This window comes from Limulus polyphemus, unplaced genomic scaffold (genome assembly GCF_000517525.1).
Source record: "Limulus polyphemus unplaced genomic scaffold, Limulus_polyphemus-2.1.2 Scaffold462, whole genome shotgun sequence".
Taxonomy (NCBI): domain Eukaryota; kingdom Metazoa; phylum Arthropoda; class Merostomata; order Xiphosura; family Limulidae; genus Limulus; species Limulus polyphemus.
This window is the reverse complement of record NW_013666072.1, coordinates 60,979-85,687: the sequence shown is the minus strand read 5'-3', so window position 1 is coordinate 85,687 and position 24,709 is coordinate 60,979. Positions and strand designations below refer to the sequence as shown.

The window sequence follows — 24,709 nt, the reverse complement described above, 5'->3', positions numbered from 1 at the left end:
AAAAAAAGGAGAAATGAAACTCCAAAAGCAATTCCAAAACAGTGAAAACAAAAAAAAAAAAAAAAATGTTTGAAAAATGAGGCCTTGAATAATATTCAAAATTTGAAATGAAAACGACAGAACTATTCAATGAAAACAATCAGTAGGAGAGCACAAGCAAAAACACGTCCTAGCAGTATGACTGCCAACTGAGAAGAGTTTACAGACTGCACAGAAGAGAGGGTGTTAGTGATGATAGAAGGTGTGTCACACACCTATTGGTGGAAGGTTGCTGCATGATCATTTGCATGATAGCATGCAAATGTCTCATGTGAATACACATAAAGATAGGTGGTAGTATCAAGGTCAGTGGTGAGCAAAAATTTGCGCATATAGAGGGAAGTATAAATTGAGAAAAGCTATTTGTGAGAGGTGGTAAGATGTATCAGAAATTCATATTTTGTTCAAACACTTTTAATTTATTTAGTAATGACCATTCAACAGAACTTTCCCTAAAATTCTAAAAACAAAAGGAAATATTATAATAAGCATTTAAAAGTTGAACACACCTGCCAGTGACAATGTTTACAATAGGCTTTTTATATGAAACGTATATCCCAATTACTGAGAAATATGAAGCTATTAGGATAATCTGTATCAAAGATTTGTGAAATCTAGTTACTTCAAAAGCAATAAAACTACATATGAGTGAAACACTTCTGTAATTGATTTTGAACTCAAACCTAAAAAATGTTCCACTACAAAATGCAAGGAAAACAAGTCAAAAGTCCAGTGCACATTTTACATATATATTATTCTTATTTAAATATTTTACAGTTTAAATATGAATAATATATACATACTGATTAGATATGATTATTCAATGAGACACCCATCTTTTTTCAACTAGATTATTCAACTGTCTTAAATATTATTTCTGGCAATGGAACACATAGAAAACGTTTTTTCATGTAAAAACAAACTAATTATAATTCTACATGGCAATGAGTCACTCTTGATGATTGAAGTGAAATACTGCCAAACATATAGAGTTGCTTTTATTTTCTTTGTGTGTTTCATTGAACTTATGCACAAGTCTGCCACTACAAAAATTTCAATTGCCCATTTGTTCATAGATGGTTATAAAACGAAAGACACCAAAAGTGCATGTGGAATACTATTAATCCCCTCTTAAAATTTTACATAGCTTGAGACTCAAAAGATACTATCCAAAATGATAATCAGCAGGCCTAGAAAAATTCCACCTGTTTACTTGTATACATGAGTAGTGGATGAATAGAAGCAAGTTGACTTTTTTTTCGTGAACCTGACAGGATGAGTGTATTCCTGCAGCTAGTTAGTTAACTCACTTGTAGAGAAATGGTGGTACTAAATATAAAGCATTTTCTTTTTTTCTATTTATCACTGAAATGTCACTGTCTTTGATAATTCCAACAATCCAGTAACCGCAATTAAGATAAAACAAATTTATGTCATGAAAATGATCAACTAATCGAAATTACTGTTTCCAGTTATTTTAACTATTTAATAACCAAAAATTTTCAATTAAATCAGGTTTGTTAAGCTTGATCAATTAGTGACATAATTCACAAAAATAATAAATAATTGGACACAGGGTTACTGGTTATTTGTACTCTGCTCATCATTGGTACTGAAACCCTATTTTTTGCATTATAATTTTTTTTTGCCATCTAATGAAAATAATCATTTATGATCTTTATGGTTAATCAATTAGAAAATTCCACTAATCATCTAACTGTAATGATAAGAAAAAACATTTTATAACATAAAAATCATATACACAGGATTTTTTTAGGGAAAAAATTGTGCCTTTTTTCTACTTTATTAGTAGTATCAAATTTACTAGTAATATTATCACCAGTGTCATTTTTACCTGGATTATTGTTTTAAGGCCTTTATTATTCATTATTCATGCTAGTGATTTCAATAACTTTCTGAGTAATAATATATCAAAATTCACTGGCAATAATGAATTGGTGGGAAAAGCCAAATATATTGAGAATAGTTTTCTTATTCAAAAGGAACTTGGCAGTGTTACTAAACAGGCAATGTAAAGGTGTTTTAGTATTTAGAAGTGAAACAATATGATCTTGCAATATAAAAATACTTAGAAACTTTTACTTCTTATGTGAAATAAGCAGTGATATTATGATGAAAGGTTGGTGTGGTTTTTGATAAAACCCTAAAGTACTTTGTTTAGTTGTCCTGTGGTGAAAAAAAGAAGGCAGAGCTCTTGGTTTTATTCATTAGATTTTGAAATTTAAGAACACAAAGGCTATTTATTGTTGTCTTCTACAGCTCTAGTACAGCCTTATTTAAAGTACTGTGAGTGTGTAGTATCAGATTGTGCTACATGCTTTCCACTCCTTTTAGTTTAAAGTTTACTGAATTATTTTTTTTCTCTGTAATTCTAAGAGTTGGTGCATAGCATTGCTGAAGCAAGTTTCTAGCTCCAACTTCCCTCCAAGGCTAATTGGATCAAGTGGAGATTAGGCACCTTTTTGTTTGATTCTATTGCAGGAATAACAATGTGTTTTTGATTTGCATACTGAAGTTATCATTTTCCTAAACTGAAAATGTATTTCCAAACATACTTACCCCTGCTGACACTAATAGTTATTTCTCGATCTTCATCTTTGCCATCTAACATTGTGTTCGCTTGCTTCAGTCTTTATATACCCCACTCGACAGCCCTTGGAAATATCTAATTTGCAAAACTTTACGCTGGTCCTCACACGTCCTCTATGCAGGTACTGTATATAAGCACTATATGCAGACAATAAAATCACTTTTTCAAAACTTACCACATTCCAGTCACCAGCTCTTAGTGGGGAGGAAGGGAGGGAGATATGAACATGTCAGGAGAAGTCCACATACCGGCCTGCAAAATATCTCCCAAGATCAAGGATGGAAACAATTAAGAGAACCAATGGAATGAGGTGTGGATGGAGGGGGCCTTGAGACATGAATGGATGAACCTGCAGAAGTAGAATTGAGTCAAGCAGCCAAAGATGATAAAGAAGACTGCAAACGTTTTGTATCAACTCTGGCTTTTAAAGATTCTGGGGTTCCAGCAAATAAATAAGGCAGAAGAAAAGACGCTTCCCATAAAAATCTTGAAGGGCAGAAAAAGGTAAGTGAATACCCTTCAAAATAAAATATGATTCAAGAAGTCCCTGCAACAGACCAACCATGACACCAGTGCAAGTCCTGAAGATGACAAACATGCCATAGTAGTGACCAGTAAAGGGCCCAGTTCATTTTCAAATTGTTGAGGTGATCGGTGATATGCTTCAGACAAAAGTTGAATGGAAAAGAAGTATCTTAAAACAGAAGTAAAAGTCTAACGATTCCACAAAAATTGTGACTTGTTAAGAGAGATAATAGGTTCATACCTGGCACGCCAGAGATCCAACCTTTGAGTGTCCAAATATATATCATCCTGACAATGATACACCAGGGCATGGTGTTCAGATAAATGAGGGGGGAAGGCATAGCGACACCATCATGTCATTGTGTTGCAAACCCCCCTACATGCACATCAGGAGAAGTAATCCCCTTGAGAACAATCGGACAACAAAGCAGGGGTAGACTCAAAAGCAACTCGTTGCATCTCCAAAACTTCACAAACACATGTAACTAACTGCAGAAATGGAGCAGATCAGATGAGTCTTCAGGAGAGGAAGCTCTAGTGAAAGAAGGAGCAGGAAACAGGGAGTCTAACTTCTCCCCAGAATATCCTGTTTCAGAATGAAAATTCATATCAGCACCTCCCAGAGAGATACCCCCAGGACACATGAAGGACTTGATCTCACTCCGAAACAGGTCATGGACAGCTTACACGGAGAGTGGCACCACTAGATGACAAAGGAGGAATAGACGAAGACTGAGTAGCTTCCGTGCTTGAAACCATTACACGGGAATTCATATCCAATTTTTTTTTTAATATATATGTAGAAAAAAAACAAATTCAATGAAATATATCTCTGGATAACAAAACAAAGAATTCCCAATTATTAGAAAGTGAAAACTAAGAAAATTTAAATCACAAAACTTTAGTCTGAATGCCCATGCTTTGTCAAGAAAAAGTGATTTTATTGTCTGCATACAGTACCTGCATAGAGGGCGTGTGAGAGCGGCATAAAGTTTGCAAGTTAGATATTGCCGAGGGCAGTTGAGAGGGGTACATGAAGACTGGAAAAAGTGAACACAACATTAGATGGCAAAGATGAAGATCGAGAAATAGCTATTAGTGTCAGGAAAGGTATGCATGTTTTGGAATTATTCTTGTCAGTGAATCAGGCGGTAGTTACATATGGATTTATCCAGAATCTTCACTGCCCATTGGCCAACTAATCTAACAGAAACCACACACTGTTTTCTTGTGTCAGAAACTCTAGGGGTTACTGTCATACTTAAAGCAATGTTAGAGCTTAAGATAGCAGGTTTTCCAGAGGTTTTTTCCATAGATTTCACACAAAATTTACCACAATTTTTACTAGATTTCAACTAGATCTATGTAAATGTGTAAAAAAAATTTCAGTAGAATAACAGTTATTTGTGTTGAATTTAAGCAGTGTTTCTATAATATTATATCCAATGCAAAAACTCCTTAAGTTCTCACTTTTGATTGCTGGTAACAGGTTTGTGTAGTTTTACTCTCTGAGAACTCCTCAATTTCTATCATAACTTTAAAATTAACTTTCATTTTTGTTTGTATGAGTGCCTGTAATTTAGTTAAGTATTTGTTTAACTTTGGGAGTGACCACATAGTTTATAAGTTGCTCCACAAGATAGTAGAGCATAGGTTTTCATTTAAGTCTGCTGTATTGTTATTTAATGAGAGTTAGATTTGTTGAATTACCTTTTACCTAAGGGACTAAGTTACATGGGGGGGGGGGGAGAGACACACAAACAAGAGCAAATTATTTGATGAAGTCTTTGTCACTCTTGCTAGTCAAACAATTTTTTTATACACATGTAAACACATGATCACTTGCCTGTATTGTATAATAATAATAATACAATGTTGTTTTTGTAAATTGTAAATATATCAATTAAATATTGGTTCCTTGTGTAAATCTGCATGTTCTATCTTACTCTTTGTGGCCCAAACATAACACTCATTTTGAAACACCAACATATGAGATTCAAGACCTGTTTTTGCAGATCTAGTCTTCTCTGCTTTGTTGGATATCCTTGAAATGTTACAGCAGTTATGGCTCTTCAACACAGAAAGGATATTAATAAATTAGAGAAAGTGCAGACAGTAACTTGAGGAGAAATTTGGATTGGAATTTATTTTCTATTGAGCACAGCAGGATTAGATGAAACACGCTGCAGGTGTCAAAAACTGTTAGATCCTCTTACATTTTGTCTAAGTAGTGGAATGAAAAGTTGGAAATATAAACTTGAATATGAATAATACTAAATGTCATATTTCGAAGGCTAGAGTAGACATAGACTTGTTCTTCAGACTTCAACAGAAATATATATATATATATTCTTTTGGGTAAATACTTATAAACTTTGGAATGGCTTACCTGATAATGTTTTTTGTTTTGTTGTACATCTGATTGATAAGTATATGTAAACATGAAGTGCTATATTTGCACAAGGAATAAGATTACCATACTTCCCTGATTTTAGCATTATTTTTTTTCCTTATCAAAAAAAGTAAAAGTATTAAATTTTCCCAGTTCCTCTGTACTGCAATGTGAGTTTGATAAGTACAGTTTATCATTATACACAGTTCTTTTAAATTTTAATTGGAAAGACATCTGACAAATATAAATCACTTGGTACAGTGCTCCCTCTCTCTTCTTCAAAAAACAAAACAAAGAAGCAACATTTTTCTTTTGAGTAGACTCAAAACAACATAGGAGCATTTTTGTTTTAACTATGTATCTTATACGCTTTTAAAAAATCTTGATTGTTGTTGGATTGAAAACACAGTGAAATAAAGATTAAATTATTTAGAAAATATAAAAATGTGTGTTATTGTAATTTAAACTGTTTTTGGACTGTTACAGTTTCACTCCTAATGCCAGTAATGGGGTAAAAAATTATTAGTTTTTCACACTGGAAATTTGATAACCCTAATATTAATAAAGGGTGATCTCGATTGGTTATACAACCTTCTGTGACCTTGTTTTTTCTTATGTTCTTAATCAAGGAACAACTAGCAATAGAAGCATAAACACTAAGTATTTGAGTTAGATCTGACTCTATTGACATAAGTCTATACCGTATACGTATACCAACAGTTCTGTTGCATAACTTAACTAGTATTACGATATAGTATTATTTATAGAACAAAACTTAATATTTCAACGTATAAATACAATATGGAATCAATGAAAAAATATACATTACTTATGCAATAACTATCACTAATGTCAATAAAGAATTATTTAAAATATTGAAGAACTTGTCACTTACTTAGTAACTGTAACTTGTAACTTTTAAGTGTAACAACTTTTAGTTTTAGTAATTCATCGTTTATTTTAAATGGTTCTCAATTATCTACGCTCACTTACAAAATATTGTAAGTTTAAAAACAGATAAGGCAAGCTTATCTTTCAAACAAATAACCTATCTAATTTTTCTACACCATTCTAATTACTTTATTGTGAAATTTAGAATGTAAAAATATTTAGCAAGCTTACAACATTCAAATTCTTTACCTGCAACCGCCATTACACTCGAGAGTTAGAAAGAATCTAACTTTTTAATCAAGATTTTCATTCATGCTTTCATTACAATTTATAATAAAAAAGAGTTAATTAGTATAAATGTTTAACAAAATAAAATAAAATTTAGTTTTTTTAATAGTCATAAATGAATCAAATAATTATTATAGCTATGTTAGTCTATATATACTATAAATATTTCAACCAATAGAATACTTTCATCGTCGTAAGTTCAAGACGAATCAAGAGTTATCGTTGAGCTTCCAAGGTTAGCCTAACGACTGGTACTTTAGTTCATCGTTTATGTGTAACTCTAAGCTTGAGTAAATGTACACTGGGAACTAGCACTAACAAAGTATTGGTTAACGGTAAAGATACAATTAATTAGTTTTAAAGCTAAAACTTTTTGTAAAAGATAAAATTTATTTAACGAGCAGTTTTTTCTGCAATTGAAAAGTAGTATATTGGGATAAAGTATATTTATTCTTATCGACAAAGATGAGACAAAATGAAAATTAGTTGCATTGTCAAGTTTGTAATTCAATTCACCATTCAGTAATTGACTAATTCACTAATAGTAATAGTACCATTAATTAATATTACTATTAGTAAATCCTATTTTTGTTCTGAGTGAACCTATTTTAAGATTTGAATGCTTACTTGGCCTTACTTTGATTCTTTTTTAAAAGATTTTAGTCTTGTATACTGTTTTTATAATACAACTTAAGTTAAATTTATTTTAAACGAGGACTACAGTCGCGAAGATTGTACTTTTAAGTTGTAACTTATAGGCCTTGTACTCAAGTTATACTTTTCTGGTACTCAGTGGTAGTATTAGTATAGACAATTCTATTTCATTTTCAAAACTCAAGTACCCTAGCTGTATAGCTGAAGCCTAATGTTAAACCTTTTGTTAAGAGTTTAGAAGTCTCATATTTTAATATAAAATTACATAGTGTGTTTCTAATTTGAAACACAAAAAAGGAAATCATTTCAAGTGCCTCTTGCATGTATATTATAAGTAAAGTGTAACCTTATGTCTAGTGTCTCATACATTTGTGTAATCTCAACTACATAGACTATCTCGAAACAAAAACTTTAAGATTATAAATCAGCATTATAATGTATTATTGAAGTAAATTAGATATAAACTGTTTCACATATTAGTACTATTATTAAATATTAAAAATCTATGTTTCCTTGTATTTCCTCAAATTTGTCATTATCTAATTGAAAATTCAATATGACCTGTGGAGTTTGTTTAAAATGTATTCATGAGGTTGGCGTGATGTCACAGCCATATGATTTTGCCTAATACCACAATTGCCATCTTGACAAATGGGCAAACAATAGAGAAGCGAATACAGCTGTGTGTATGCAATTTATATAGATTTACCATATACATATATCACTGCTGAAGCTGCTGTGTATATTCTTCATTTATCATTCATATATTATTGTTTGGTTGTCAAATTATCAATTGTAATGTTTTATCAATATGTGGAGAAGTTGTCAGCCAAGGCATTAGCAAGATAAAGTTACAATTAACTGGGCTTGATTCTTGTCTCTACCAGCACCCTGACTCGTAGAATAACAACCCAACAGAATGAACCCAGTGTGCGGTACCCAGATGTGTAAAATTACCTTGGATTAAAAAAAATTGGAAGACAACATTTACATGATATAAAATGAGCTGAACACGCGTAGTTATAGTCAGACTTTAGCACCCACAGCTTTCCATGGTTGATAGATTTCAACCACAACACTCTTCCCTCCTTTTCAGTAGCTTGTTTTTTTGGGAAAACATGCACTAAAAAGTAAACTACCAAGTAGAACTAGTTTTTAAAATGCTTATCGACAAATTGTCTTAAGACGATTCTAGGCTAGGAATAGAATCCCACAAATGTTTGCTTTATGCTTACTATTAAGGTGAGCTGGAAGACTGGGTATCAAATAGAAAGAAAGTTCCAGCCTTTTCAACTTGTTATTGGTGCAATTGAATATGCTACAATCCTTCACCATACTTGCAGGTTTGAAATAACAAAAGTTCATCACAAACACAAATAGTCGTTACAAATACGAGTCTAGGCCACGTGCAAGTGTACAGAATGAACAAATTTCCCCTTTGTCATCCCATTTTTTTGCCCCTTTACATTGGTTGCTATGTGGACTTTGCATTGTGGGAGAGCAAAGTTCCCAGATGTTTGACCTCAAGAATGACTAGTGTAGCAGTAGTTTATGCTGTTTGCAAGATAGTCGGTAGTGCGGAGCACAAAATAGTCCATAATTTGTAATTCTTGTTTTGTATATATATATAGTGTAGTAAATTAATTGTTTGTTTATTGTAAAGAACAAAGCTACACAATGGGCTATCTATGTTGCGACCACCACGGGTATCAAAACATTAGCATCATAAGCTCTCACATTTACCACTGAGTCACTGGGGGGCATAAATTATGGATCAACTTGCAAGTTTTTATTATAAATGTAAGTTTTATTAGATTCGTTCATGCATTTTATTGAAGTAGTATTTTTTTGGGGGAAAATATTTTTATAGCACATAACACAATTGATATACTTTTTACATATTTCAGTGTGTCATTGAACATGTGCAACAATAAGTTCACTGCTTTGAAAGGAGAATAACAGGCAATAAAAACTACCACATTTAATGACTTTCATACATTTTCTGATAAACTGATGAGTGAATTTTGACAAGATATTTACCACAGAATACAGAAAATCACCACATTTTACATAAGCAACAAAATCAATATGTACTAGCAAATGTTGCATTCTTTAAAAAATTCTTCATAGTTGTCTTCACTGACATTTCATGAATGAAATGTACTAACCTTTGACTGATGTTATAACATCATGTTAGTAAATAGCCAATAAAGAATTACCCCCATAATTGTTTGCACCAGTAAGATGTTACGAGAAAAAATTGTTTTTGTGAGGCAAGCAAATCTATCCACCAATTCTAATTTTAATAACCACCTCATGAAACCACATTTTAAGTTATTTTTATGAAGAATTCTTCTGAAATATAACTTAAAGTACGTGTTTTCTTATCAAAATTACATTGTTATTGGGTTAGAGATACGTGACATGTAGCAATAAACAGAGCAATACTTAATTAGTTTTTAATTGCATTTTAGTAGAAATCTTCATTAAAAAATACTCCAGAAGATTTGCATATCTTTGCACTGAAGAGACTGAAAACATGTTAAACTGAACAGTATTCAGTGTTTATACTTATTTATTTTTTTGGTAAATTTATTATAGGTTTAACTACTTTACATAGATCATGGTATTAAATATAACATTAGTTTTATTGCATATTTGAAACATGCCATTGACCTTTTAAACATTTAATTTGAGGATCTTAAGCTCGTATCACATTGCCACTAAACTTGCTCATCGTGACTTTCTTATTGAACAGCTACTAAGATTATCTGCTACTGTCACAAGTTTTGAACTGCTAACTAGAGGGAAGGAAATTGGCTGGCACCACCCAATGTCAACTCTCAAGCTATTAAGTGTTAAATAAAGTATAAATTTACTGTTTTTTTACATTGTGTTATGTTTCTAGTTTATAATTGCATAACTGTATTCTTTAATGTTGTATAAGCAGGCATAGATCTAGGTGAGAGTTCCAATAATGTTCACCTCCACTCTCACACCCATTTTATTTATTTTTTTCAAAAATTAATAAGTATTAATTTTGTATAACATAGATCTATAGGAGAGGGTCTGGGAGTTCTGAACACCCTATATTTTTGAGGAATAACTCCCCTCTTTTTTTTTCAGAATTAATAAAGAAACTTAAAACATCCTTACGCTACCATGTAATAATCAAAAATGGAACATTAGATATCAGCATTTTATATAATTGGCTGATTAATTACCATAAAATCTTTCTTGAGGTTTTGCAAAGTAAACACAACTGGAGTCTACAGCAAATTAATTAAGGTCTCAACCAATAATTGGTCATTTCTAAACTAATACAATGATATGAAAGTTAAATATTATCATATAAAATTTTAATGCCTAGTCTTTCCAGCCACAAGCAATGTGTCTAGATATTATAGAGTTGTTTTCATCAAAGTTAACTTTGTTTAAGACACTTGCAGCTCTTATGATTCAGGCTTGTTTCAGAATCATTTATGTTTTTTTTTGTAAAAAGGGCTTAAAAACACCCTAAATAGTATATACACATCACTATTATAAGAAGCCTTACTGTATATCTCAGGTTTGGTGAATTAAGTTGTGCTGATGAGCCTTAAATAGAAAAAACTGAAGTCTACATCAGAGTGTATGACAAATAAAAGAATTTGTTAGGTCTCTATGAAACAATTTTATTGTTGGTGGTAAGAAATTTTTAGTGTCATAATTGTTTACAGAATTTATTTTTCATTGTTCAGAATTTAGAATTCTTGTGAGAAAGATTTTTGTCTCTTTGAAATAAATGAAAGTGCAAGCGGTATGACTGTATAGGTAATGACTTTTTAAATTGTTTTTCTAAATATGACTAAATATTTGTAACTTTTTAATTTTAGGTTTTGAAATGTTTGTTTTTAACTGTTTTTATTTCCATATCAACCACACTACCAAAAATAAGCTTACTATATTTATAACCTGACTAAACCACTAATTTACAAATGATATTGATATGATTTTAACGTTTACGTACTTAGATTTTACTTTAGAACTATGGAACAAATTGGATTAATCCAAAATACTATATTAATATAGTGGAAGTCTTCTTTAATGTAAAAAATTCTGAAAATTCGGTTACATTGTTACACAGCTAACTTTTAAAAAGTTAATTGGTAGCATGCCAACATTGAACTATAGAACATTACTATAACTATTGTGAAGAAGTTAAATGCTGTTGATACTTGTTAATGCAGTAATACTATATTATCTGAATAGACTTTCTAGTTTTATTCTTGATCATTCCATAATTGTTTTCAAACTTTGTAAGATAAAGTTACAACTACCAAAAGTTTTGTTTTATAAAATAAATGATGTTACCTAATTATTTGTTGTTTGACTTTAAATTTAGGCTTCTTGAAACATTTCAAACATACCAGATTTTTACTTTGGCTAAGTACTTATTTGCCTTATAAGTTTATATGTTATGATTATTCATTTCCCATGTTTGGTAATACATTGTTGAGTACCTGTGTATTCAGAGATAAAACACTACTTAAGGCCCCAACATTGTCATAAACTAGCTTATAAAAATTTATAATTGTCATAAGAAATTAGTATTAGGCCTATTACATTAAAACAAAACCTTCTTTATCTAGTCTCTTAGGGATTTCCAAGAATTAAAAGTGGATAATAATAGTATTCCAACCACAGTATATTTGTTATATCCATTGCCTATGATGCATTGTGCTCAATCCAGAGCTTTTCAGCCTGACTGGGATACAACAAAAACAGTAGTGGTCAGAACACTATTTATATAAGCCATTTGATAGAACAACAATAGTTATTGTGTGTATGCCTTTTACAAGCTGGCAAAAGAATTATTACAATTGGAAGTGTTGTGAAAAGTGATCTTACCCACAATTCACAGTTTTGAGTAGATAACCAAAATGTTTTACTTTCCTACAAAAAATCAGCATTGAATACCAGATGTTCATTCTAATTTTAATCAATGGAGATCATTATTATGTGTTAGGACAAAACAATAAACCATTCATTATGATTCAAAAAATGACTATTAGTGGCCTAGATCATTTTTGACTAATCCAGATTTCCCAATCAAGTAAAAAAAAATACTTTTTGAAAGATGTCAAGAAACACAATAATATACAACTTGAATTTTTAACACATTTTTACAGATTTATTCAAAAAAGACAACTTCCAAAACAACTATTTTCATTCTAATCATTAGTGCTTATACTTGTAGCACTCAAGGTAAATAGACCAAGGTTAGTCATCCTCAATAAGAAAATCCAGCTCTCCATCAAAGCCATCCATGTCATCAACAATGTTCTCATCTTGAAGGATGGAGTGGTAGAATGGTTTGCAGTCATCTGGGATGAGACGCATTACCTGCTGATACTTTAGGCAAAGCTTTAGTGAAAGGACACCTGAGACACCCTAGTACGATGTGCATTATTGAGCTGCTGGGTAACTTTTTTTTTTTTTAACTAAAGAATCTTCATGAAGATTACACTGGGTCCACCTTTCCTGAGTTGTATCTCACATGTCATCAGTCAGTTAACCTTTTTACCCTTTGTGTCTACTTTTATGTTGACAATTGCTTTCTCCAGTGAGAAAGTCTGATTTCTTCATCTCAATAACAGTGAAGGGGTTCATCTGGTGGCATACTTTCATCATATTTTGGTAGTCTTCTGCTGTGTACGGACATTGCTGTTTTTTAGCAGACATTCAATGTCACCAAATTTCAAATTATTAGGAAGCAAGCTGTGTTCTGCAACTCTAAAGCATAATGTAATGGTCTTCAATGAGGCCTGGGTCTGGAGTAAATGATGCTGCTGCAAGGTAACATTTCTATTTTAGCCACTGCAGGAGTATTAGGTCCTCTAAATCTCAAGGAAATTTGAGAACTATTTTTCCAAAGATAAGAACCAATTTCTTATGCTGTGCTTCCTGCCTTGTTTTAAAGCCATGTATAGAAGTATTCTTTTTTCATCATGAATGCCAAGAGTATACAGCCAAAGTTATCTTTTGTAGAACACAATGCTATTTTGCAGTCTTAGCAAAGGGTGGGTTTTCTGTAGATCAAATGTGAGAACTTCCAGTTTATGTGTATTTTTGTTGCTATCAAGATCTTTATTCATCATAGCTGTTGCATGTTAATCTGCAATAAGGTGAATATCATACAAATTCATCATGCTTTCTCTGCAGTTGTTGCATTCCCGAGACTGACTTTGAAAGAATCACACAACTTGAAAGTGTCCTTACTAACCCTTTTGAAATGAAGACTGAAAAAGTTGTAGAACACCTTTTTTATAAGAAGCTAGTGATACTGGATTTTCACTATTGCGTTTGTACAGATCATACATTTTTCCAAGGTTAAGGTCCAGGTTTAGGTATTCAATGTTGTTTTCCAAGTGGGTATAATGTGACTTGTAGTGTGGAAAGATATTTATATGAGCAACAACATCTTCCATCTGCTTAGGATTAAACTTCTTCATTGCTGGTGCTATCTGTTTGTCAATCAAGAACCCAACATGAAACTTCTTAAAAGCTGCATGAATAACTCTGCTGCTTATTGCAAGTGTTTTGAGAAATGTTTTTTCAAACCTTCTCTTCATTCACAGTGTTTTCATGGATACAGCTTCATCTATCTGAATGACCATACTTCCACTTTTTATTTACCTCCTTTACAGCTGCAATAATGAATCCAGTACATCCTTCAGAACTTCCTGTTTCCCAAAACATGCTGAATATCTTTTGGCAATCCTCTGCAGGGACCCTTTCAGTACATTTTAGTTTGCATGCACATTGGAAGTTGACATTAAATTATTTTCACTGTTTTATCTCCATTTATTCTTCTATGTAATTCATTTTATTAGCTTTTTTCCTTCTCTCAGACCAATATTCTTGATGTTTTTGTTTTCTACCCCTCTTTGGATGACTTTCATTTAGTGGCTTCTCAGCACCATCTGAAAATGCCTACTGCACCCTATTGGGTGAAAATACTTGCAATAAGCACATATTAAATAAAATGACCATACACTCTTATATATAGGTTTGACTAATAGTCAAAAAAGAGCAGCTCTAACCAGTATTCTCAGTCCTCTCTGACCTAACACCCTCTTCTAAAACCTCAATGATGTCATCAACATAGGCAATATCTTTGTTTAGTATTTCCACGTGAACACAAGAGACGTGAACCATTATAGAATGAACGTATAATCTGTCATTGTGCCTGTACCACCAACTTATATTCAGTGTAGTTTGTAATTACCAATACTCTAACTGGTGTGGGGCAATTGGCAACTATCCAATTAACAGCAGTAACTCAATTTTACATGCACTACATCTTGGTTACTACACGAATACAGTGACCTTTATACTTGTGAGTTGAGTAAAAACACTCTTGGTTGCTACACAAGTGCAGTGACATTAATTTTGTATTTGTACTCTTTATCTTACCTTATAAGGGAAACAAATTAAACATTATATCTGAAACAGCAATAAAAATAAATGTGCACAAATCTAATGTTAGGGGGGAGGAAGAGGTCGAAGATGTACCTGACCCTCCCGGGTCCAACAAAATCCAATACAGCAAATGATCATTATGTGTGGCAACTAATGTTAAAACTTTGCATTGTGAAGTGCTCTTCACTCGTCAGAAGGCAAAACTACAATGTATTTTGCACTTTTTCATGACCCTACTCTGAAATAAGTACTGTTATGGGATTTGCTTTCAGTCACCAGTTAGGTGACTTAGTTCACACTTAGTTTTGTAAACCCAAATCAATGGTACATCATTTTAGGGTTAAGGATATTCCAAAGTGTAATTTTTCAAATGCGAAAAAGTGTTATGTGCAACATTAAATATAAAAAGGTGTTAAAAACACTTTGGCAATCTTTTGCACCAAAAAGATGACAAAATGAGGTGGCACTGAAATGAGAAAAGTGTATAATTATCTTCATACACATGTTAACTTATCTTTGTCATTTTCAAACTTGTTCTGCTAAAATGATATAAACGACATCGGTCATAACTGATATCCTTGATAACACGGTTGTGTGTTGGAATTTTCTTATTTATAGCAGCAATACAAAGGATTGGGTTTAGGTAATTACTAACAAGAAATACTAACATTTGTTAACCTAGAAATATTTTTAAAAAATGTTTTTGGGATTTTGTGGGTTTTGTCACTATTGTATAACATCATCCATTTATACTTGTTATAAGACATTAGCATTAGGTCTATTACATTTTTAATCTAGTCCCTTAGGGATTTTCAAGAAGCTTAAGAGTAAAAGGCATACACACCATAACAATTGTTGTTCCAAAAAGTTTATAAACATGGACAATACTGAATTGTCTGGAATAACAAGTACAGAAATTTGTACACAGTTTTGTTGCAAAGTGACTGATAAGTGAATAAATCCTTTATTGTTTCTAAATGTTAAACAATGCATTTATGTTGCATGTATGATATATTTTGATGTATAAAGCTTAGGAATTAAAAAAGTAAAGTAATCTTAAATTATTCTGCCTGAAGTTTGAAGGCAGATAAGAAATTTTTGAGACAAGAATACTAAAGTCAAATTTATATGTTAATCTAACTACATTTCAACAACATTAACTTCAAGTATTTTAGAATTAATATTTTGTTCATATTTTTATTTCTGTACAACTGCAAAACAACTCACTGATTATTTTTTTATTTTAGAATTTTTCTTCCAATACTACAGCATCTATCACTCCTTTAGAATATATTATTCATTAATATTCTTAATTCTCAAGCATTTCCCATAGTTTTTGTACATGCCTTGGTTGAAACCTTGTTATGGGGTCACATCAAGAGGTTTGATCATTTACAAATGAAATACAGCTTTCAAAATGGCCATAAAGAAAGTTTAAATATGATTGGATGGAACAAGAATTTGACCTTCACATAATAATAAAGTAAATATATAGATTTTTTATGGTTTATATAAAGGTTCCTTTCTTTGTGAGCTATTAAAGTATTTGTGTGTTAAATTATATCTGTTTGAAAACTACAGATATTTTCTTCCATGAGAAAATATCAGATAAGATAAGCTTGTACAACTTAGAGATGGGTTGAATGGGTAACAAAAAAAGAAAGTTATTACATGTTTAACATGGTAACAAAGGTGCAATGTTTGAAGAAAATGTTATCATCATTGGGTACAAGTTGTTTATTTAGACACAGGAATGAATATACAATATGAAACAAAAAAAGTCACACAGCTGAAAATTGCTTAGGGGTTTTTAATAAAGATATCTTGTTGCTTTTTTTTTTCTTATTTAAAATTACAGTATCTTTTTAATGATATTTACTATGGTTTCATTGAGTTGCAATGTTTGTAAACATAAGGTTATGTTCACTAAATAAAATTATCATGAAATAAGATAAATGTAGTTAAGTTTAATCTCTAGTGAGTTTGGTAAGTGACTGCAAAATATTATGATGACTCAAATTTTTATTGAATATTATTTTTATGTTTATCTTATTCAAACAGTGTACATAAATAAACTGGCTTAATTGTTTCTAATTGCAATTGTGATATTTTTTTAAAACATTATTAACTTTATAGGGGTGGAGGTGTAGGGGTATGTACTAATAGATTAATTAAGCATAATCAATTAGCAAATATCACTAATCATCTAGCTCTAGTATTAAGAATTGTCTTCAGCCATTATGAAAGTTAGCATAAAGAAGAATAGTCAACTGTTTGAGGCCATCTTAGTCTTTTAAAATATCCTAGTGTTTTCATTAAGCATTTTTTAAATTTTATAAACTGAGCATTTTCAGTTTTACATGAGCCCAGCATGGTCAGGTGGTTAGGGTGCTTGACTTACAATCTGGAGGTCATGGGTTCAAATCCCTGTCACACCAAACATGCTTGCCCTTTCAACTCTGGGGGCATTATAATATGACAGTCAATCCCACTATTAATTGGTAAAAGGGTAGCCCAAGAGTTGTCAGTGGGTGGTGATGACTGGCTACCTTCCCTCTAGTCTTTCACTGCTAAATTAGGAATGGCTGGTGCAGATAGCCCTTGTGTAGCTTTGCACGAAATTCAAAACAAAACAAACCAAAACAGTTTTACATGTGTATTTCATGTTCTTGCAAGATAGGAATATAAATTTTCCATACATCCATTTAGAAAAAGACTGCATGGGAATGCATTCACTTTCAACTAGTGTGATTGAGCTCCCAAAAACATACCACACTTAACATTTTTCCAATTTATATATGCCACTTAAAATATCTTGAATTTTCTGTAACTTAGCTTTTCTAAAATAAAAAATAATATTTACTAATTCTTCAACTTATTTCAATAAAAACATTAAATGTAATAAATTGTGATTGCTCACATGTGCATAACTAAATCTTTCTTAGTTCTAAGAGTAGGTCTAACATATGAATAATTAAAGGAAGTACCCTATTATGTAAAACTTGTTTATTGTTGGATATGCAAAGTATAATATTTATGGTTACAATGTTGTACCAAGTTAACCTGGTGAAACATTGTAACCATAAATATTATACTATGTATATCCAACAATATATAAGTTTTATGATCTAAAATATGATCTTACACATATTCAATGAGAAAACAACCTTCATATAAAGACAACTAGCTAATTCATTTAATATCCCTATAATTAAAGTTTCCCATAATAATAAACCTTTTCTATTGGAAGTACAATACCTGTCTGCACATATTCTTCTCAGCATTATAAACCTAATTATACAGTCAAAAATATTCCATCATTTTTTTTGCCTTTCATGAACTTCAACCTAAATACTTTGTTTTTTCTATCTCCAGTGATGTAACTTCTAAGCTTTTAAATGGGCCACTAAGATTATTTGTAGTTTAAGCTTTTTTAGCCACATTTTGTTAAAACTATTTATGAACTAAATTGGTTGTGTTTCTATGATAGATTCATAATAACATAAAAGTCACAGAAAAATACAAAAGAAATTACCATCAATATTGCAGTTAATCTTGGTAATTATTGTTAGGTTCCCCTTTGTATTTTGCATGGAAAGTTAGTGATTTCACCAAATTGTTTGGTCATTTCTTTATCTTGAATGTTCTAACAGGAAGAAATATCAGTGAATGGAATAAATATAAGATTATTCTTGAAGGAAGAGATTTAAGTTATAAAGAGTGATTTTCAAGTTTGAACTTGGTTTTTAGGTTACACAGAACTAGTACAACTGTCATTATTCAAGTGTCCAAAATTGGTAGGTGTTTTTACAGTCTTGTAGGTGGCATTTCAAAGTGGTGAAATGAAAAGGTTAGAAATCAGACTTGAAACATAGGTGTAATAGGCTTGAATTTTGGAAAACCAGATGCATAGTGTTGTGGTGTATGTTATTATGGTATTTTCTTTTAAATTTTTGAATATGACATAGAGGGTTTTATTTTATTTGTATATTAAACTTTTTTGAATAGATACCTGAAGTTGTAAGAATACTTTTAACGTGTGTGTGATTTTTTGATGTGTGAGAGGCATATTAAATGTATTCAGTTTTGAGAAAGGGTTCATAGAACAGTAATCAGGATGATTCCAGATTTAGAAAGGACATTATATGGGAAGAGGTTTGAATCTCTTGACATGTTTTCACTGCAAAGGTAAAGGTCTTAGGCTAAAAGAGACCTAGTTGCAGTTTTTAAAGTTGTTATAAGTTTGGAATTCATAAATCTAGATGAGATTTCATAAAAAAATTAATATTGTATGCAATAAGATGAGAGGAAATAAATGTAACATATGTAAAACTTAAACACAACTCCAGTTAAGACAGTGTTACTTTTCTAATAGGATAATTCACCTAAGGGTTAGTTTGTTTTTAGGTGTGGTAGAAGCTGCTTTATATAAGGAGATTGGATGAATATTTCAAAGATCAGGGTAGAAGAGAGGAAAATAAGTTTCTTTGTATGTGTTGTTTGGAGTAGGGTGGTAATAGAAAATGTACTCCCAATAACCTTCTGGTACTTTGCTCTTTCTTTTTTTTTTCCTTTTTATGTAATCTTATTAGGAAATGATATGATGTACTTTTATTTCAGTGCAATTTTGTGTGTGAATTTTGTAACATATAGTATGTTTGAAATAGTTTTTCTCTGCCATCTACCTCTGTTTAATTTTATCATACAACACTTCTCCAAACATTTTTCCAATCTATTTTAGCTCTATTGTGCTTGAATGGATGCATCATACCCTTTTGGCAAAAATGCACCATTGAATTGAAAATATATATATATAGAAAATTAACTCAGTCATTCTTCAAAACATTTAAAAAATCTTCAGACTTGAAATTTATGTAATAACAAAAATTTCTTATGCATTAACAATTTTTACATCAAAAATTTTGATTTTGGGTTAATTTCAGCACACTCCAAATGAAAATATTAGTGTTTATGAATTTCCTGAATTTTTTTGAATACGAAACAACACTCAAGTCATAGCCCCTAGAAGGAAAGTCAAAATAGTGCTTATTAGATCCTTATAACTTCAGTACAAGTATTTTTTATTGATTTTTAGCCAATAACTGTTTTTCACTTTCATTTGTCTTAGTGTGATGTAATTGTTATACCTCAGTTTTTGAGAAGTGGCAAACTAGTAATCTAAACATGTTATGCTTTTTTTTTTCAATTGTATAAGGCAACGTGGCTTATAGTTCAACAGAAACTCATTTAGGTGTCAGGAAAAAGTGACAAAAGCTTAATGATACATTTCTGATAGAAAACGTGTTTATGAACAGCTTTGCCACAATTACAGTCCTGTTTGTTTTTTTCCTTAGAACTTGCAAAATGCTTCCTTTATCACTTTAATACTTCCTTTAAATTATTAAATTACATGAAAATATGAAAAGATAAGGTAGGCTTAATTAGATAATTTTGCACTTGACTGTGTGAAGTTTTATTTTGCCAACAAGACTGCTGTTTTTTAAGCCATGCTGAAGTTGGACCTTATCGCCCCAAGCAACCTTTTAAATGGACAAAGAAATCACCAAAATGAAATATTTAAATGAATGTAAAATAAATTTAAAACTTGTTACATTTATTAACTGAAGCCTTATGATTAACAATTTTAAAATTTGGTTATAATTTTGATACAGTGAAAAATTATTTTTTAATGGTCATAAACACATTAAAACTGTGCATGGGGTTTTAAGTTCAAAATTAAGTTAACATTTACAATTTTATAAAATAACTTTACAGGAAAGTTTTACAAAAATGTAAAGATAAGCATTTTTAATGGCATCTTAAGAAGAACTTATCACTATAAATATAAGATATTTGCAGAAGAGACATAATCTATAGAAAGTAAATTTCTAGGCTCAAACTATTCCATCCAGTAGTGTTTTGCAATGCAATAAAGCAAGCTATACAACATATGTATTGAATTGATGCACCTGGGTTTTTTAGAATTAAAGAGCAAGAACATTAATAATTTATGCTTGCAATTTTATGTGTAAAATGGTTTTTAGATATTTGGAAAAAATCTGGATGAAATTGAAAGTTTTAAGTGTCTAATTTCTTATTCCAAATGCAACTAATACTCAGCTGATAAGAAAGACTGTTTTATACTTACATTTTTAGCCAATCTTTTGAAATGTACATTTTTATTTCATCCAATACCCACATTACTCGAAAGTTTATCAATATATTGGTCAATATATATTTTAATAATTAGTTTTATTATCAGTTGCATTTATTTTTTAAATATATTGAAGAAATAAGAATTGCTACTTCATGCATTTCTATCTGCAAATTTTCAATTTTTTAAGGATCATTTTTTAATATATGTTGCTGTTTGTCACTGAATAGTTCTTTTAATTGTATATATATACGAAGGTTGACATGCTGCTAACATTATTGATTTTGTGCCATAATGACTTCAAGCTTGTTACTTATGGCAACCTGTTGTTGGTAGTTTATTATTACCTTCACCACCTATACTGTACCTGTGACAACATGTAGATGATGTAGTTTTATTCTTCTTGATTTTATTAAATTTCAAGTAATGTAAGTGTATCAGCAGTGGTTGTTACTACATTACTTGGCTGGAGCTGCTCTTGAGTAACTTAAACTTGCAAGAATGTTTCAATATCATAATCTCATAAAGAAATGCTTTTAGTAATCTGTGTATTTCATAATATATTTGTTTAATTTCTATATTTTCTTGCAAGTCTTTAGTTCACAAAAACAAAATTTGTACACTACATTATTTATAACATCTTATTTTATATAATAAATTATCATGATATAAATAGGTATAAGATATAAAACATTTTATTCTGCCATAGTTAAAAGTAGATAACATATAATGCACATATAAAACTAACTAAAAATAAGCATGACTAGATATAAGACAGCATAATCCAAAGAACACTAGACCTAATAAGCCAAACAGATGATTTGGCAATAAGAAAAGTCAAAGTAAACTTTGGAAGAAAGTCTAACACAGAACAAAGTATTTCTATTTGCTTATGTAATGTAAATCGTTGTAATGTCTAATTAGAACATGTATTTTGTGTTTTAAAGAATAATCATGTATCAAGTGTCTCACATAATAAAGACACAGTCTTTATTCAAAGACACACTCTTTATTTACATTGGCACAAGACAATTAGAAAATATCTTATATGGATTGAAAGGCTGTTGTCTAAACTCTAAGTAACTTTAAAATTGAAATACAAATGAATTTCAAGTTAATCATAGGATTTTGGATATGCTAAATGTACTACCTGAAACTGCTTAAAAACAATTAAGACATAATAATGCTTAGCAAATTGATAAAACTTTTGTTTCAAAAAATACCTAACCTGATACTTGGAAATTTCTTATTCTGATTAAAGCCAAATTCAGACTAGTGAGCAACCATACAATATCCCACAGTATATAACTATAGTTTTCTTTCTTGAAGTTTTCTCCTGGACCAATTGTGAAATGGAAGTACAAGATAAATGACAAAAACCTCACTAATTTCTCTTCTACCACTATAGGATAGATTATTAACAATTATATATGCAGAAGCTCACAGCACTTATGAAACCAAACTTATGTGTGTGTATATATACACTGTCAAACTGGAAGAATTGGCTATTTATTCTATGTCAAAATAAGACTTCACAGTTAACAAAAGGCTTAATTGTTAGATTCAAATGAAAATAATTTGTAATAACCTGTACAAATTAGAAACTAACTAATTTGCCTCTTTACTTATTCATGTAAGACAGAAAGCAAATTACCTGATAAGCTAGATTAGCTATGAATTCTTAATCAACAGCTGTATGTTAGTTAGCAGTCTAATGGTGTTTCTTTACACCTCCTGACCAAGTAGAGCCCAGCAGTTAGTGTGCTGGACTGTGGATTGGAGATGCTGTGGTTTTCACTGCATTACTGTCTCAAAAAAAAAAATATAGTTCTGCACTTTGGGGCCATGAGTGTGTTAAATTCCACTATTTGATTAGAGTAGCCTACAACTTGGCAATGTGTGGCGTAACTAGCCCTTGAATAGCTATATTTCAAAATCAACAAAACAGACAAATCTAACTATGCATTTATGTATGAATATCATAACTATTCAAATGGTGTGTTTTAATTGTACTTCAGAAAACAGGTAGTATTTCCTTCTAAACATTTTTTAGTAGTTTAGCCTACGAAGACAAATAAAGAACAGCATTCTTCTAGAAACTGACATCACAAGAACAGTGTTATTAAAAGTGTAATTAATAATATTACTACTTGCTGATTTATGTATATTTCCTGACTGTTTGTCATATTAAATCATTTATTTTGAAACTACATTATGGGAATATGTTGGTATTAATAAAAAGTTATCATAGTAACTGTATTTGTTTAGACAACGAAGTACCGTCGAAACATGTCACTACAAATAAATTTTGCAGAACAATTTTCTGTTTTATATTAATACTTCATTTTTCATAATGTGACATTTTAAACAGGTTCAGATTGGTCTATTTGTCATTGGATGAAATAGATAATTATTTCACTGTTGTAACTATGTATTACTACTACGCACATATGATACAAATTGTTATACTATAGTATTTGCCAATTTCTTTTGGAAGAGTACTTTTTCAGCTTAAATCTTCTCTACATCCTTCATAGAGAATTTTTCAGTCAGACTACTCTGATTATGGGTAAAAATATTATTAATAGTGAGGGTCCAAACTGACAAAACTATGCATTCTTATCTTTATAAGTAAAATTGTAATAACATTATATTTAGATAAGTATATTTACTACTGAGTTTATTTTGAGTTTTGATGTAAGTATTAATTTACAAGTAAGAATATACGAACAGCATGTTTAATTAGCTATGCTCATTACTGGATTAACTTTTAGTTCTAATCTGTGTACGTAAGAATTATTAATTATAAATTTTCTTTATACCAGAAATAGACTTCTAAAAATAAACTGTAACATTGGATAATAACTTTGAATGGTTTCACTGAAAATTAATAGTCTTATTATAATTTCACACAGATATAGAAAGAGATTAAGAATAAAAATTAAAATTAAATTCTTAAGTTTTAGCAAAAGTGAATCTTAGTAACAGTGTATACATTTGAATTGTAGATATTACAATTGTATAAATTCCTACCTCACTGAAAGTTACAGCTTTCTCAGAAATAGAATCATTATCTTCAGACAATAAATACTACTGAGTTTGTTCCATAAAACACTGTACTACTTTAGTACATGCAGTCAGTTCATTAGAGTAAAGGAAGGAGTTACTGAAAGAAAACGTGCATGTATCCGTACCTATGAAACGTGTGTTGTTATATTTTGTTGTGCAGACTACTGATTTATGTTGTTTCATTGATTGTATACCATGTGGAATTACTGGGTTGATCTAAAAACAGTTGCATTAAAACTGCAGTCATTTTTTCACATTTAGAATTCCTTGTTTTGGTCTTCTTGCTAATTCTGAAGAAATGTTTTGTTTACAATAATTATAAGTACAGTTCTATGATATTTCAGTACAATTCAGTGCTCAGTTTTGTTCAGACTTTTTTTTTGTATTCATTTATACTTCTTTGAATATGTTTTTTGTTCTTTTGATGCATTTAAAAGTATAGCAAAAATTTCATGGACTGTTGTATTTAGTAGCACTGCAAAAAATGATGTTCACATAAATCTTACAGTAGCTTTCATAAGGGTGACAAAGTTTCATCAAATTGATATTGTAAGCCATGCTCTTAGATTTTGATGTTTCAGAACTTGACGCACATATATTAGAATATGTGAGTGTGTGTGTG

General features: G+C 30.7%; 2 protein-coding genes across 6 annotated transcripts in view; one reads left to right on the top strand and one right to left on the bottom strand.

Annotated features, from left to right (window-relative positions):
- Window positions 1-6,761, bottom strand: part of LOC106458426 (protein NEDD1-like) — a 40,735-nt gene extending 33,974 nt beyond the window's left edge. The window contains exon 1 of one of the 3 annotated variants that reach the window (XM_022384641.1): window positions 6,708-6,761. The gene's annotated coding sequence lies outside the window, so the exon portion shown is untranslated. Of the gene's footprint in view, window positions 1-6,689 lie in introns of all 3 variants that reach the window. The other 2 variants (XM_022384642.1, XM_022384640.1) reach the window with 2 other exon arrangements.
- Window positions 6,762-6,976: 215 nt separating this feature from the next.
- LOC106458429 (methyl-CpG-binding protein 2-like) overlaps window positions 6,977-24,709 on the top strand; it is a 34,124-nt gene continuing 16,391 nt past the window's right edge. For 2 of the 3 annotated variants that reach the window (XM_013917941.2, XM_022384639.1), the window contains exon 1: window positions 6,977-7,081. The gene's annotated coding sequence lies outside the window, so the exon portion shown is untranslated. The remainder of the gene's footprint in view (window positions 7,082-24,709) is intronic. The other variant, XM_013917939.2, reaches the window with a different exon arrangement.